At 40.0% G+C, this 12,725-nt stretch overlaps 1 protein-coding gene across 6 annotated transcripts in view; it reads right to left on the bottom strand.

The window, feature by feature from the left end:
* Positions 1–12,725, bottom strand: part of LOC105480311 (zinc finger protein 197) — a 61,900-nt gene that overhangs the window by 24,761 nt on the left and 24,414 nt on the right. Inside the window, exon 2 of one of the 6 annotated variants that reach the window (XM_071091529.1) lies at positions 3,164–3,350. The exons of 4 other annotated variants lie outside the window; for them this stretch is intronic. The gene's annotated coding sequence lies outside the window, so the exon portion shown is untranslated. Of the gene's footprint in view, positions 1–3,120; positions 3,138–3,163; positions 3,351–12,725 lie in introns of those variants that run through there. One more of the 6 variants, XM_071091528.1, reaches the window with a different exon arrangement.

The following is a 12,725-nucleotide window of genomic DNA, read 5'->3' as shown; positions in this document are numbered from 1 at the left end:
GGAATGGGAGGAGCCAAAATGACCAACTAGACTATGGACCACTGACCAGTGAGCCTGTAATCATTCGCACTCCTACTAAGCAATGACCTGGAAGCATGTCACCAAAGAGTTGTCAGCTAGTAAGGACTACCAATTGCCAGTGGCCAGCCCAGAGCCTCAGTTTTGTCACTCAGTTTGTGCCCTGAGATTCTGCCCATCTGACAGAGAACTTGAAGCACCCTAACCTCTCCCCCAAGATGAAAGACTTGGTAACCTTGTGGAATGATGGTGATAGAAAGGAACACTCTATCTTTGACCAAGGTGGAACTATACAAAACCTGTTTAAAGTGGGCCAGAGCTCTGAGATAGTGGTATAATACAACACATAGCCTTTGTTTTAGATACACACACATTCCTGGTAATTAGAATTCCCAAATGTACAGAGGAAAAAAACCAAGCAAACAAGAAATAAATGGGTTTGAGATAGGCATATGAGAAGAGGCTGGAAGCAGAGGACTGACATTTCAAGATGGGTTAAGATCTTAGATTATTGATCTACTAAAATGGAAATCCCAGTCCGAATGGAAAGTTTGTATTCCTCATCTTTCTATAAAACCCCACTTTGCCAGAGTTGTTTTTAATGCAGATTGGAATGTGATTGACCTATGACCAAGGATTATATGTATATAATATATATGGCTAAGAAATCTCAAGACATGCGATCTGAAGACCCAGGAGAGCTGAAGGTATAGTTGTAGTCCAAGAACTATAGGCCTGAGAAGCAGAAAAGCTGCTGGTGTAACTTACAGTCTGAGTCCTAGTCTGAATCCAAATGTGTTAAGTCTGTCCTCGCACTGCTATAAAGAAATGCCTGAGATTGGGCACTTTATAAAGAAAAGAGGTTTAATTGGCTCACAGTTCTGCAGGCTGTATAGGAATCATGGTAGCATCTGCTTCTGGGGAGGCCTCAGGGAGCTCATGGGAGAAGGCAATGTGGGAGCAGATGTCTTATGTGGCAGCAGAAGGCCCAAGGCTGGGGGAGGAGGGAGGTGCTACACACTTCTAAACAACCAGGTCTCACTCACTATCTCAACACAGAGCCAAGGGGCAAATCCATCCCTATGATCCAATCACCTCCCATCAGGCCCCACCTCCAACATTGGGAATTACAATTTGACATGAGATTTGGGCAGGGACAGAGATCTAAACCATATTACCAAAAGTGGGAGAAGACCAATGTCCCAGCCAGAAGACAGTCAGAAAGAGGAAATTCTCCCTTTCTCAGTCTTCCTTCGACTCACATCTCCAATGGTTTGGATGAGGCTCACTCATGTTAAAAAAGGCAATCAGTCTACAGATTCAGATGTTAAGCTCATCCAGAAATACCTCCACAGACACTCAGAATAATGTTTAACCAAATATCTGGGCACACTATGGCCCATTCAAGTTAACATGTAAAATGAACGATCACATATGGATTCTTCCAAATACAGTTCAGGGCATTAGTTATTTAAAGATTTTCTAGGCACTGAAGGGCATCCACAGTGGTTAGATTAGGCCAGTGTCACTCAAAAGGATCCATTTCAGATCTCAATGTCTATCTTGGACAACCTCACCCCCTTATCTTTACATCCTCAGAGAGGGACCTTGTAGAAATGAGGGAGTCACAGCAAAGGGAAAGTTGGAGATGGGGACAGGCCACCTGTGAAAGGCCAACCTTTTGGTTTGCTGGGAGCAGAGACGGGTAAATCCAGTCCAGACTGGAAAGCTTGAGGGAAGACAGAACAGCCATATTTGCAATTTGGAGGGAGGTAGAAATCCCATTGCCTATCCTTTTACCCTCATCGGACGCCGATCTGGAGAGGCTGGAAAAGGCACATAGTCGTTGGTAGGAGTAGAGGGAGCATAAAATCAGAGGACCTGAGCTTGGGGTGCCTGTGGCTTTGACGGGAGCCTTAGAATCTGAAAGGCTAAAGGGGTGGTTATGGCCCTAGTAGGAAAGGAAAGGAAGTGGGATACTGGGGGATCTGCTTTGGTCTTTCTGTAGCCTTTCTCAAGGGCTAGATGAAAATGAAAATCTCAGGTTGTTCCAAATTGGTTTCTAAGCCAGCCCTCTATTACTAGGCTGGTGATGCTACAATGAATCAAAAGATCATTGACCCCTGATAGAGGTCTTTACTAGTGCCAAAATCTACCCAGCTGCACTTTCTGCATCCCACCCCCAACACACACACACACACATACCTGCACACACACACACACAATTTTCAGCAGTATATAATTGGCAATCACAGAACATTTCAGTTGAATTAAGCTAGAGTTCAAACCAAAACAGTGAGGCAAAGCCAGAATATTAGGGGAAAAAAAAGCATATAAAAATTACTTGCTATGTGTCAGCCTCTTTCACATGGTTAATTTCATTTGCTCCTTACATGAACCCTTTGAGACAGATAATATTGTCACAGTTTTGATGATACTGAAACTAAGGGTGAGTAAGTTTAAGTAACTTGTTAAAATACTTTCCTAATAACCAGTGAGGCTTTGAAATCCAAGGCAAGTGCTGTTTCCACCACTATATTTTGGCTTTTGTACACCCAGAAGCAAGAAAGTCATTCACGAGACTGAGGCAAGACACAGGTAGGGAAAAGGGGGAGAAAAGTCAGGACAGCCACCATGAAGAGTGTCTTCAGCCTCCTGAATACTTTAGCTGTGGTCGGGCCTTGGACAACTCATGCTAATTTGAATGCGAACAAGCATTAATACGCTGTGTCCACTGGGAATCCATCCAAGGCTTTGATAATCGTTGGGGGTGGGAGGCAGGGAGGCCTGCTATCTTGGCTTATACCCACCTGAACTTTTATGTAGAAGGTCATGACTTTCGAATACATTCTACTCTAGAGAGGCCCAAAAGTGGTAATTCTAAAGTTAGTCTAGTATCTCCTAGCCTTAGAGGTGTCTGGGTGTCTGGGTAGTAGAACAAATGTAATTGAGGCCCTTCCCAGTCCAAGATATTCTGTAGATACTTTACTTTTGGGTATTGGAAAACAACGGAAGTAGTTACTACATAGGTAAAGGGCATATTTTAAAACACTAAAATTCTTTGATATTAAAAGCATAGTAAAAGAAGTGTCTGCTTATTACCTAAAACAGATGTGTATTCTCTACCACAGTCACCTATGCCCACCTCTGACTTTCGTGCAGCTGTAGGAGAATGGATGTAGCCATCCTGACAGAGTCGTGTCTCAAGCATACACCATAACATCTTAGGCTATTTTGTTGAAGGCTTCCTCTAGAAGTTCAGAAGCCTGTTCAGCCAGGTCTTAGGCACAAACTGGAAGAAGTGGATGAGAAAAACATCCCCTCAGGCAAATCTGAAAGAATGATAAATAAGAATTGGTTCATAAATGCCCCAACATCCTGTCCTTTGACAAGAAAAGTCTGAGCTATGTTCTACATGGGCCCTTAGAGGGCCCCTAGTGAAAATGAGCCTCAGTTGCCCACAGTGGATCCAGCTCAATAACTTACTCTTTGTTGGCTTTCGACTTTCCCCGTCTTACCCTTCCTGCTCATTCCCTCTTGCTCCTTGAGATCACCTTCAAAATAATCTACTCCACCTACATCCTTGTCTCAGGCTCTGCTGTTGGAAAAACCTAAACTTATAATCAACCTTTTAAATTCAAACAAGGTTGGGGGATTTGACAATGCCCAATTTTGTGAACACCCATGTATTAGTCTGGTTGAAGACTAATTATCTTTTTCCAGAGGAGGCTCCAGAAGCCAATCCTTAACCTTCTAAGTAGATAGGCCTTTACACAGATACACAGACAATGAGCTATTTAGCACATCTTGTCTTCCTGAATCATATACTAATGAGGAAAATGGAGGATCTTAGCCAGAGGGGAATTGTGAGTTCAAAGTTCTCACCACTATGGGAAAAGATGCAAGCTCCACAGGCTAGACCAGATGGTGGAAAACTGGGCCTCCCAGAGACTGTGCCTTGATGCAGGGTAGTCCAGGAGCCAAAGCAGCAAAAGTAAATGAATCTTTGTGCCAGTGTTCCACTGTAAATGCAACCCAGCTGCTCCCAGCATTTGTTTTCTATTTCTCTACTTCCCACCACTATCCAGCTTCTTCACTCTGAATCTTCTGTCCCCTTCATTAGTCCTTCTTATTACAATTTCTGTCCCCTCATACTCACTGCTCCTAATGATGTGGCTTCTCTTCGTCCATAATTTCTGCTTCAGCTCCTGTTCTTAATTTCCTCATTTTTGCCCTACTTTCAATTCAATTTCCTTAGAAAGGGATTCCAATTGGTAGAGTCATTAAATATTGTCTTTGTTTGGGCAGAGTTTTGGCCTCAGGTCATACTCTGCAGGATAATTAAAAGGAACCAACATATTCATGTTTAGTAATCATGACTATAATTACTCTGCCTTCTCCCGTATTTGACTTGAGATGTTTGCTATCCCTCTCTCTGCAACATCTTTTCAGAGAACTATGGAACCATACAATGTTATGGTTGGAAATGAACCTACAGTTCATCATTTTACTAAAGATCTTAACTCTGTAAGACCACACCATCCTTTGTAAACTGGTCACTTGCCCTCCAGTTGGCCTTCTAACTTGGTTGTGATGGCTCAATATCTGTTTGTCCCTGATATCTTCTTTTACCCTCCTCCGATAAACTTCCCCACCTCTTTTTTTTTCCTGCCCATGAAGAAAAAGTTGAGCTACTAACATTTCACTCTTGTTCTAAATATGTCATGTCATTCTACACCCATAATCTGACTTTTTTTTTTTAAGGTCTCTTGATGATACTGTTTCCACAAGACAAAAAAATGAGTAAAACTGTTTTCTGTTTTCTTTTGACAGCAGATGAGAACAGAATAGACTTGACTATGAAGTGGGAAATAAAAGGATCAGAGTTATCTGATGGAACACCAAGAGGATTCTTTCTTTTTTTTAAGAGATATGAGGTCTCACTGTCATAGTGGCACAATCATAGCTCAGTGCAGCCTTGAACTCCTGGAATCCAGTGATCCTCCTGCCTCAGCCTCCCAAGCAGCTGGGCCTAGAGATGAATACTATCATGCCCCCAGCTAGTAAGAGGGTTCTAAGTGTTGATTCATAGGGAAACCAGAAACTAGAGATGCCTGTGAAGACACTTTCAAGAAGTTAGAAGAATTACCCTTGAATGAAGAAAGGAGCTGACTAGAAGGAATTTATTGAGTAACACACAAGAATTGTTTCAAACCTACAAAAGATAAATGTGAGGAAGATAAGGGATTTGGGGGAATCCTCCTATGTCCTCCAGTCTCGCTATACATTAGGAGTTCTGATGCGACAGAAATCCTACTAATGTGATGAATATGGCAAAGCTTTCAATCAGTGTGCATACCTCAATGGCCATCAGAAAACCTATACTGGAGTGAAACCCTATGAATGAATGAGTATTATAAGACATTCAGCTAGAATTTTCCATCCAATGGATATTTTTATGTCAGACATTTTTATCTCTAGAAATTGAATTTTTTTGTTTTTTTGTTTTTTTTTGAGATGGAGTCTCGCTCTGTTGCCCAGGCTGGAGTGCAATGGCATGATCTCGGCTCACTCCTGGGTTCATGCCATTCTCCTGCCTCAGCCTCCCAGGTAGCTGGGACTACAGGTGCCCACCACCACACTCGGCTAATTTTTTGTATTTTTAGTAGAGATGGTGTTTCACCATGTTAGCCAGGATGGTCTTGATCTCCTGACCTCGTGATCCACCCGCCTTGGCCTCCCAAACTGCTGGGATTACAGGCGTGGGCCACTGGGCCTGGCTGAATTTTAATCTTTTTAGTATCTTTTGTGTTTGCTAAACAAGTTCAATCTTTCCCCTTGATTTTTGCTTATATAATATATAGTTATAATAACTGCATTAATATCCTTGTGTGTTGATTCTTTGTATCAATTCTAGGTCAGTTTTAAATAATTGATTTTTCTCATCAATACAGGTTGTATTTTCCTATTTGTTTACATGCCTAGTAATAACTGTACCTCAGATATTTTCCATTTTTCCTTGTTGGAGACAGAATAGTTTTTATTCCTGTAACTATTCTAGGGAGTGGGAGGATGCAGTTAAGTTACATTAGGTCAGAGAACATAAGTTGTATTATTTAAATCCTTCTGCTGTATTAAGGTTTTTTTGTTTTTTTTTTTTTTAACCTCATATATGATTTGTCCTGGAAAATGTTCCATGTGTGCTTGAGAGGAAGGTATATTCTGCTATTCTTCAGTGGCATGTTCCAGGGCTATATTAGGCCTAGTTGGTTAATAGGGTTCAAGTCCTCCATTTCCTTGTTGATCTTCTTTCTGGTATTCTAACTATTACTGAAAGTGGGGTATTGAAGCCTCCAATTATTATTGTTTGAATCGTCTGTTTCCCTGCTCATCTCTTTCAGTGTTTGTTTAATGTATTTTGGAGGTATCACAGTAGCTGAATATACATTTTAAATTGTTATATCTTTCTGATGAATTGATCCCTGTATTGTTAAAAAATGCCCTTTTTTAATCTGAAATAGTATCTTTTTTTGGTTTTAAAGTTCAGTTTGTCTTGTAATATAACCACTCAAGCTTTCTTTTTTCTTTTCCTTTTTTTTTTTTTTTTTTTTTGAGACGCAGTCTTTCTCTGTTGCCTAGGCTGCAGTGCAGTGGCGTGATCTCAGCTCACTGCAAGCTCCACCTCCTGGGTTCATGCCATTCTCCTGCCTCAGCCTCCCGAGTAGCTGGGACTACAGGCGCCCGCTACCACGCCCAGCTCATTTTTTTTGTATTTTTAGTAGAGACGGGGTTTCACCATGTTAGACAGGATGGTCTCAATCTCCTGACCTTGTGATCCGCCTGCCTTGGCCTCCCAAAGTGCTGGGATTACAGGTGTGAGCCACCGTGCCCAGCCCCTCAAGCTTTCTTATGGTTGCTATTTGCAAGATGCATCTTTTTCCATCCTTTTACTTTTAATCTCTTTGTATTTTTGAAACTAAAGTGTGTTTCCTGTAAACAGCATATAATTGGATTGTGTTTTTTAATCCAGTCTGACAATATTTGCTTTTTGATTGGATCAATTAATCTACTCACATTTAATTTTATTATTGATATAGGGTTTTCTTTTTAGCCCACATTTCATCTGGAAGAAGATATAGTTGTATTTATGTCTACCATTTTACTTTTTTTGTTCTCTTTATCTTATTATTATGAACCCATTCCTTTTATTTTTATTTTTATTTATTTTTTAGACAGGGCCTCACTCTGCCCCAGCCTGGAGTGCAGGGACATGATCACGGCTTACTGAAGCCTTGAATTCCTGGGCTCGGGTGATCCTGCTGCCTCAGCCTCTCAAGTAGCTGGGACTATAGGCACGCACCACTATGCCCAGCTAACTTAAAAAAATTAAAAAAAAAAATTTTTTTTTGAGACAAAGAGTCTCGTTCTGTCACCCAGGCTGGAGTGCAGTGGTGCAATCTTGGCTCACTGCAAGCTCCGCCTCCCAGGTTCATGCCATTCTCCTTCCTCAGCCTCCCGAGTAGCTGGGACTACAGGCGCCCGCCATCATGCCTGGCTAATTTCTTGTATTTTTATAGAGACAGGTTTCACCATGTTAGCCAGGATGCTTTCGATCTCCTGACCGCGTGATCTGCCCGCCTCGGCTTCCCAAAGTGCTGGGATTACAGGCGTGAGCCACCGTGCCCGGTCTAAAATTTTTAGTAGAGATGAGGTCTATGTTGCCCATGCTGGTCTCAAACTCCTGAGCTCAAGTGATCCTCCCACCTTGGCCTCCCAAAATGCTGGGATTGTGCATTTTCTGCCCCAATCATAGAATCAACCACTTTTTCAAAGGGCTCTAGTTCCCTTTAAAGGGAAATGGTGTTTCAGGACTGCAATCTTGGTGTAAAGGGTGCTCACTGCTCCTGGTAGATTTTGTTTCTAGGTATTTTCAGTGGAAAGGGAGAGAACAAATTTTTTCATTTTTAGTTGGCACATAATAATTGTACATATTTATAGGACACAGGGTGGTATTTTTATATGTATATACAATGTGTAATGACCAAATCAGGGTAATTAGCATATCCATTACCTGAAACATTTATCATTTCTTTGTGTTGTGAACATGCAAAATCCTCTCTTCTATCTTTTTAAAAATATGCAATAATTTCTAGTTAACTATGTTCACCCTACGGTGCTGCAGAACACCAGAACTCCTTCCTCCTATCTAACAATAATGTTGTGTCTATTAACCAATGTTTCCCCATCCCTCCCCTCCATTACCTTCCATAGGCTCCAATATCCACAATTCTGTTTTCTACTTGCATGAGCTCTGAATTATTTTTACCTCCCACATGTAAGAGAGAACATGTAGTATTTATCTTTCTGTGCTTATTTTGCTCAACATAATGTCCTTCAGGCTCATCCATGTTGCCACAAATCATAGGATTTTATTCTTTTTATGACTGCATAGTATTTCATTGTGCATGTATGCCACATTTTCTTTATCCATTTGTCCATTGATGGACATTGGGTTGATTTTATCTCTTAGCAATTGTGAATATTATAGTTCTATAATAAGCATAGGGGAAAAGTATTCCTTTGATATTTAGATTTCCTTCCTTTGGCTAAATATTCAGTAAAGGGATTACTGTATCATATAGTAACCCTATTTTTAATTTTTTTGAGAAACCTTCACACTGTTTTCCATAATGGCTGTACTAATTTACATTTCCACCAAAAGCATATAAAAATTCCTTTCGAGCTGGGTGCAGTGGTTCACGCCTGTAAGCCCAGCACTTTGGGAGACCAAGGTGGGTGGATCACCTGAGGTCAGGAGTTTGAGACCAGCCTGGCCAACATGATGAAACCCTGTCTCTACGAAAAATACAAAAAATTAGCTAGGCCTGTTGGCAGGCGCCTGTAATCCCAGCTACTCAGGAGGCTGAGGCAGGAGAATCACTTGAACCCAGGAGGTGGAGGTTGCAGTGAGCCGAGATTGCACCATTGTGCTCCAGCCTGGGCGACAAGAGCAAAACTCCATCTCAAAAAAAAAAAAAAAAAAAAAAAAAAAAAAAAGGCCGGGCACGGTGGCTCACGCCTATAATCCCAGCACTTTGGGAGGCCGAGGTGGGCAGATCACGAGGTCAGGAGATCAAGACCTTCCTGTCTAACATGGTGAAACCCCGTCTCTACTAAACCTGGGAGGTGGAGCTTGCAGTGAGCTGAGATCTCGCCACTGCACTCCAGCCTGGGTGACAGAGTGAGACTCTGTCTCAAAAACAAACAAACAAACAAAAATTACCTTCGAATGCTCTCCAGCATTTCTTATTTTTTGTCTTTTTGATAATAGCCATTCTAACTGGGGTGAGATCATATCTCATTGTGGTATTAATTTGCATTTCCCTGATGGTTAGTGATGTTGACCATTTTTTCATGTATTTATTGGCCATTTGCAGGTCTTCTTTTAAGAAATATTTAGATCCTTTGCCCACTTTTATTGAATTTGGGTTTTTGTTGTTGAGTTGTTTGAGCTCCTGGTATATTCTGGATATTAGTCCCTTGTCAGATTAGGAATTTGCAAATATTTTCTCCCACTCTATAGATTGTCTGTCCACTCCATTGACTATTTATTTTGCTATGTAGTTTTTTTTTAGTTTAATACTGTCCAATTTGTATTTCTTTTTGTTGCCTGTGCTTTTGAAATCTTATCCATAAAATCTTTGCCTAGACCAATGTCCCAAAGCATTTCTCCTATGTTTTCTTCTAGTAGTTTTATAGTTTCAGGTCTTACATTTAAGGCTTTAATCGATGTTGAGTATATTTTTGTATATGGGGATAGATAGGGATCTAGTTTCATTTTTCTACATATGTATATCCAGTTTTTCCAGCACCATTTATTGAAGAGGGCATCATTTCTCCAATGTATGTTCCTGGTTCCTTTGTTGAAAATCAGTTGACTGTAAATACATAGATATATTTCTGGGTCCTTTATTCTGTTCCATTTGTCTATATATCATACTGTTTTGGTTACTATAGCTTTGTAGTATATTTTCAATTCAGGTACTGTAACACCTCCAACTCTGTTTTTCCTTGCTAAGTACTGGTTTGGCTATTTGGTGTCTTCTGTAGTGCCATACAAATTTTAGGATTGTTTTCTTTTTCTGTGAAGAATGTCACCAATATTTTTACGGGGACTGCATTTAACCTGTAAGTTGCTTTGGGTAGTATGGGCATATTCTTCTGATCATGAGCATGGGATGTCTTTTTATTTGTTTGTGTCCTCTTTAATTTATTTCATCAATGTTTGATAGTTTTCATTGTACAGGTATTTCACTTCCTTCATTTCTAGTTTTTTTTTTTTTTTTTTTTTTTTTTTTTTTTTTTTTGCAGGGGGAGGACTATTGTAAATAGGATTGCTTTCTTGATTTCTTTGTCATCCAGTTCATTATTGGTGTATGGAAATGCTACAGTTTTTTCTGTGTTGATTTTGTACCCTGCACCATTACTAAATTTGTTTATCAGTTCAAAGAATATTTTACTGGAATCTTTAGAATTTTGAATACACGTTTTCTGAAAGGACAATTTGACTTCCTCTTTTCCAATCTGAATGCCCTTTATTTCTTTCTCTTGCCCAATTACTCTGGCTAGGACTTCCAGTACTACGTTGAATAAGAAAGGTGAATGTGAACATCCTTGTTTTGTTCCAATTCTTAAGAGCTCTCAGCTTTTCCCTATTCAGTTTGATGTTAGCTATGAGTTTGTCTGTTATATTTGGCCTTTATTGCGCTGAAGTATGTTCCTTCTATGCCTAGTTTGTTTAGGGTTTTTATCATAAGGGGATATAGAATTTCATCAAATGCTTTTTCTGCATCTGTTGAGATGATCATATGTTTTTGTTCTTCATTCTGTTTATGTGATGTATCACATTTATTGATTTGCATATGTTGAAACATCCTTGCATTCCTGGGTTAAACCCCACTTGATCATGGTATATTATCTTTTTGATCATGGTCTATTATCTTTTGGTTAGATTTTATTTGCTAGTATTTTGTTGAAGACTATTGCCCCTATGTTCATCAGGGATACTGGCCTGTAGTATTCTTTTTTTGTTTTGTCCTTTCCCAATTTTACCCTGGTATCTGGGTAATGCTGGCCTTGTAGAAAGAATTAGAAAAATTCTCTCATCTTCAGTGTTTTGGAATAGTTTGAAAACAGTTGCCGTTAGTTTTTTTAAAGTTTGGAGGTCAGACATGGTGGCTCATGCCTGTAATCCCAGCACTTTGGGAGGCTGAGGTGGGAGGATTGTCTGAGGGCAGGAGTTTGAGACCAGCCAGTATAATATAGAGACCATGTCCCTACAACAATAAAAAAAAAAAAAAAAAAAAAAAAAAAAAAAAAAATTAGCCATGCATGGTGGTGCATGCCTGTAATCCTGACTACTTGGGATCCTCCTTGGCAGGAGGATCACTTTAGCCCCGGAGTTTGAGATTATAGTGATCACACCATGGCACTCCAACCTGTGCAACAGAGCACGATCCTTTCTCTAAAAAATTTTTTTTAAAGTTTGGTATTCTAGGTCCAAAGACACATGTCTGTAGCCCCAGCTACCCAGGAGGCTGAGGCAGGAGGATGGCTTGTGTCCAGGAGTTTGAATCTAGCGTGGGGAACATAACAGGACCAACTCTAAAAAAAACCACAAAATTTGGTAGAATGCAGCAATAAAGTTATCCAGTCCTGGGCTTTTTGTTGTTGTTGTTGTTGATTTTTTTTATTATTGATTCACTCTAATTACTCATGATTGGTCTGTTCATATTTTCTATTTCTTCCTGGTTCAATCTTGGTAGGTTGTATGTATCTGGAAATTTATCCATTTCCTCAAGGGTTTCTAATTTGTTGGCATATAGTTGTTTAGAATAGTCTCCATTGATCCTTTGTGCTTCTGTGGTAACAGCTGTAAAACTGTAATGGCTCCTTTTTCATTTTTTATTTTAGTCTTCTCCTATTTCTTTGTTTACTCTAGCTAACGATACCCCAGGTCACCTTTAGGTTCAATGATTCACAAGATTCAGCATAGATTCATACACATACCCATGATTTACTACATCAAAAGAATTCAAAGTAAAATCAGCACAGAGAAAGGCTCATAGGGTGAATTCTAGAGGGTACCAGGAGTAAGTTCGAAGATTCCTTTCCCAGTGGAATTACGAAGGACATGCTTAATTCCTCCAGCAACAAATTGCTACAAGTATAAAATGTTGTGTACTAGGAAATGCACTAGAGATTCAATTTGAGAATTTTTAGTGTGGGCTGGTCACATATGCACACTCTGCCTGGCATGTACTAAAATTCTAAACTCCCAGAAAAAAGTAGGCATTCAGCATAAACCATATTGTTTGCACAAACAATTTAGGTATAGTGATCCATTCTTATCAGGGAATGGTGCAAAATCTCTCAACATCCAGGTTCCCAGATGCTAACCAGCCTTGAGAGTAGACCTTTCTAAGGGTAACAGTCACAGGCATACTAACTTCACTACTTTAACTGCACAGGATCCGACTTTCCTGTGTCTTTGCGTGTCTCACCATTTTTTATTGGAAATAGAATATTTTAGATAACATATTATGGCAACTCTAGGTACTGCTCCCCTCTTTCCTGGGCTTTGTATTTTCATTTGCTTGTTTATTTCTTTAGTGACTGGCTAGATTAATTTAGTGAAGTCTATCACC

Source organism: Macaca nemestrina, chromosome 2, assembly GCF_043159975.1.
Source record: "Macaca nemestrina isolate mMacNem1 chromosome 2, mMacNem.hap1, whole genome shotgun sequence".
In the NCBI taxonomy this organism is placed as follows: Eukaryota; Metazoa; Chordata; class Mammalia; order Primates; family Cercopithecidae; genus Macaca; species Macaca nemestrina.
The sequence above is the reverse complement of the archived record's forward strand: the minus strand, read 5'-3'. Positions and strand labels throughout refer to the sequence as shown.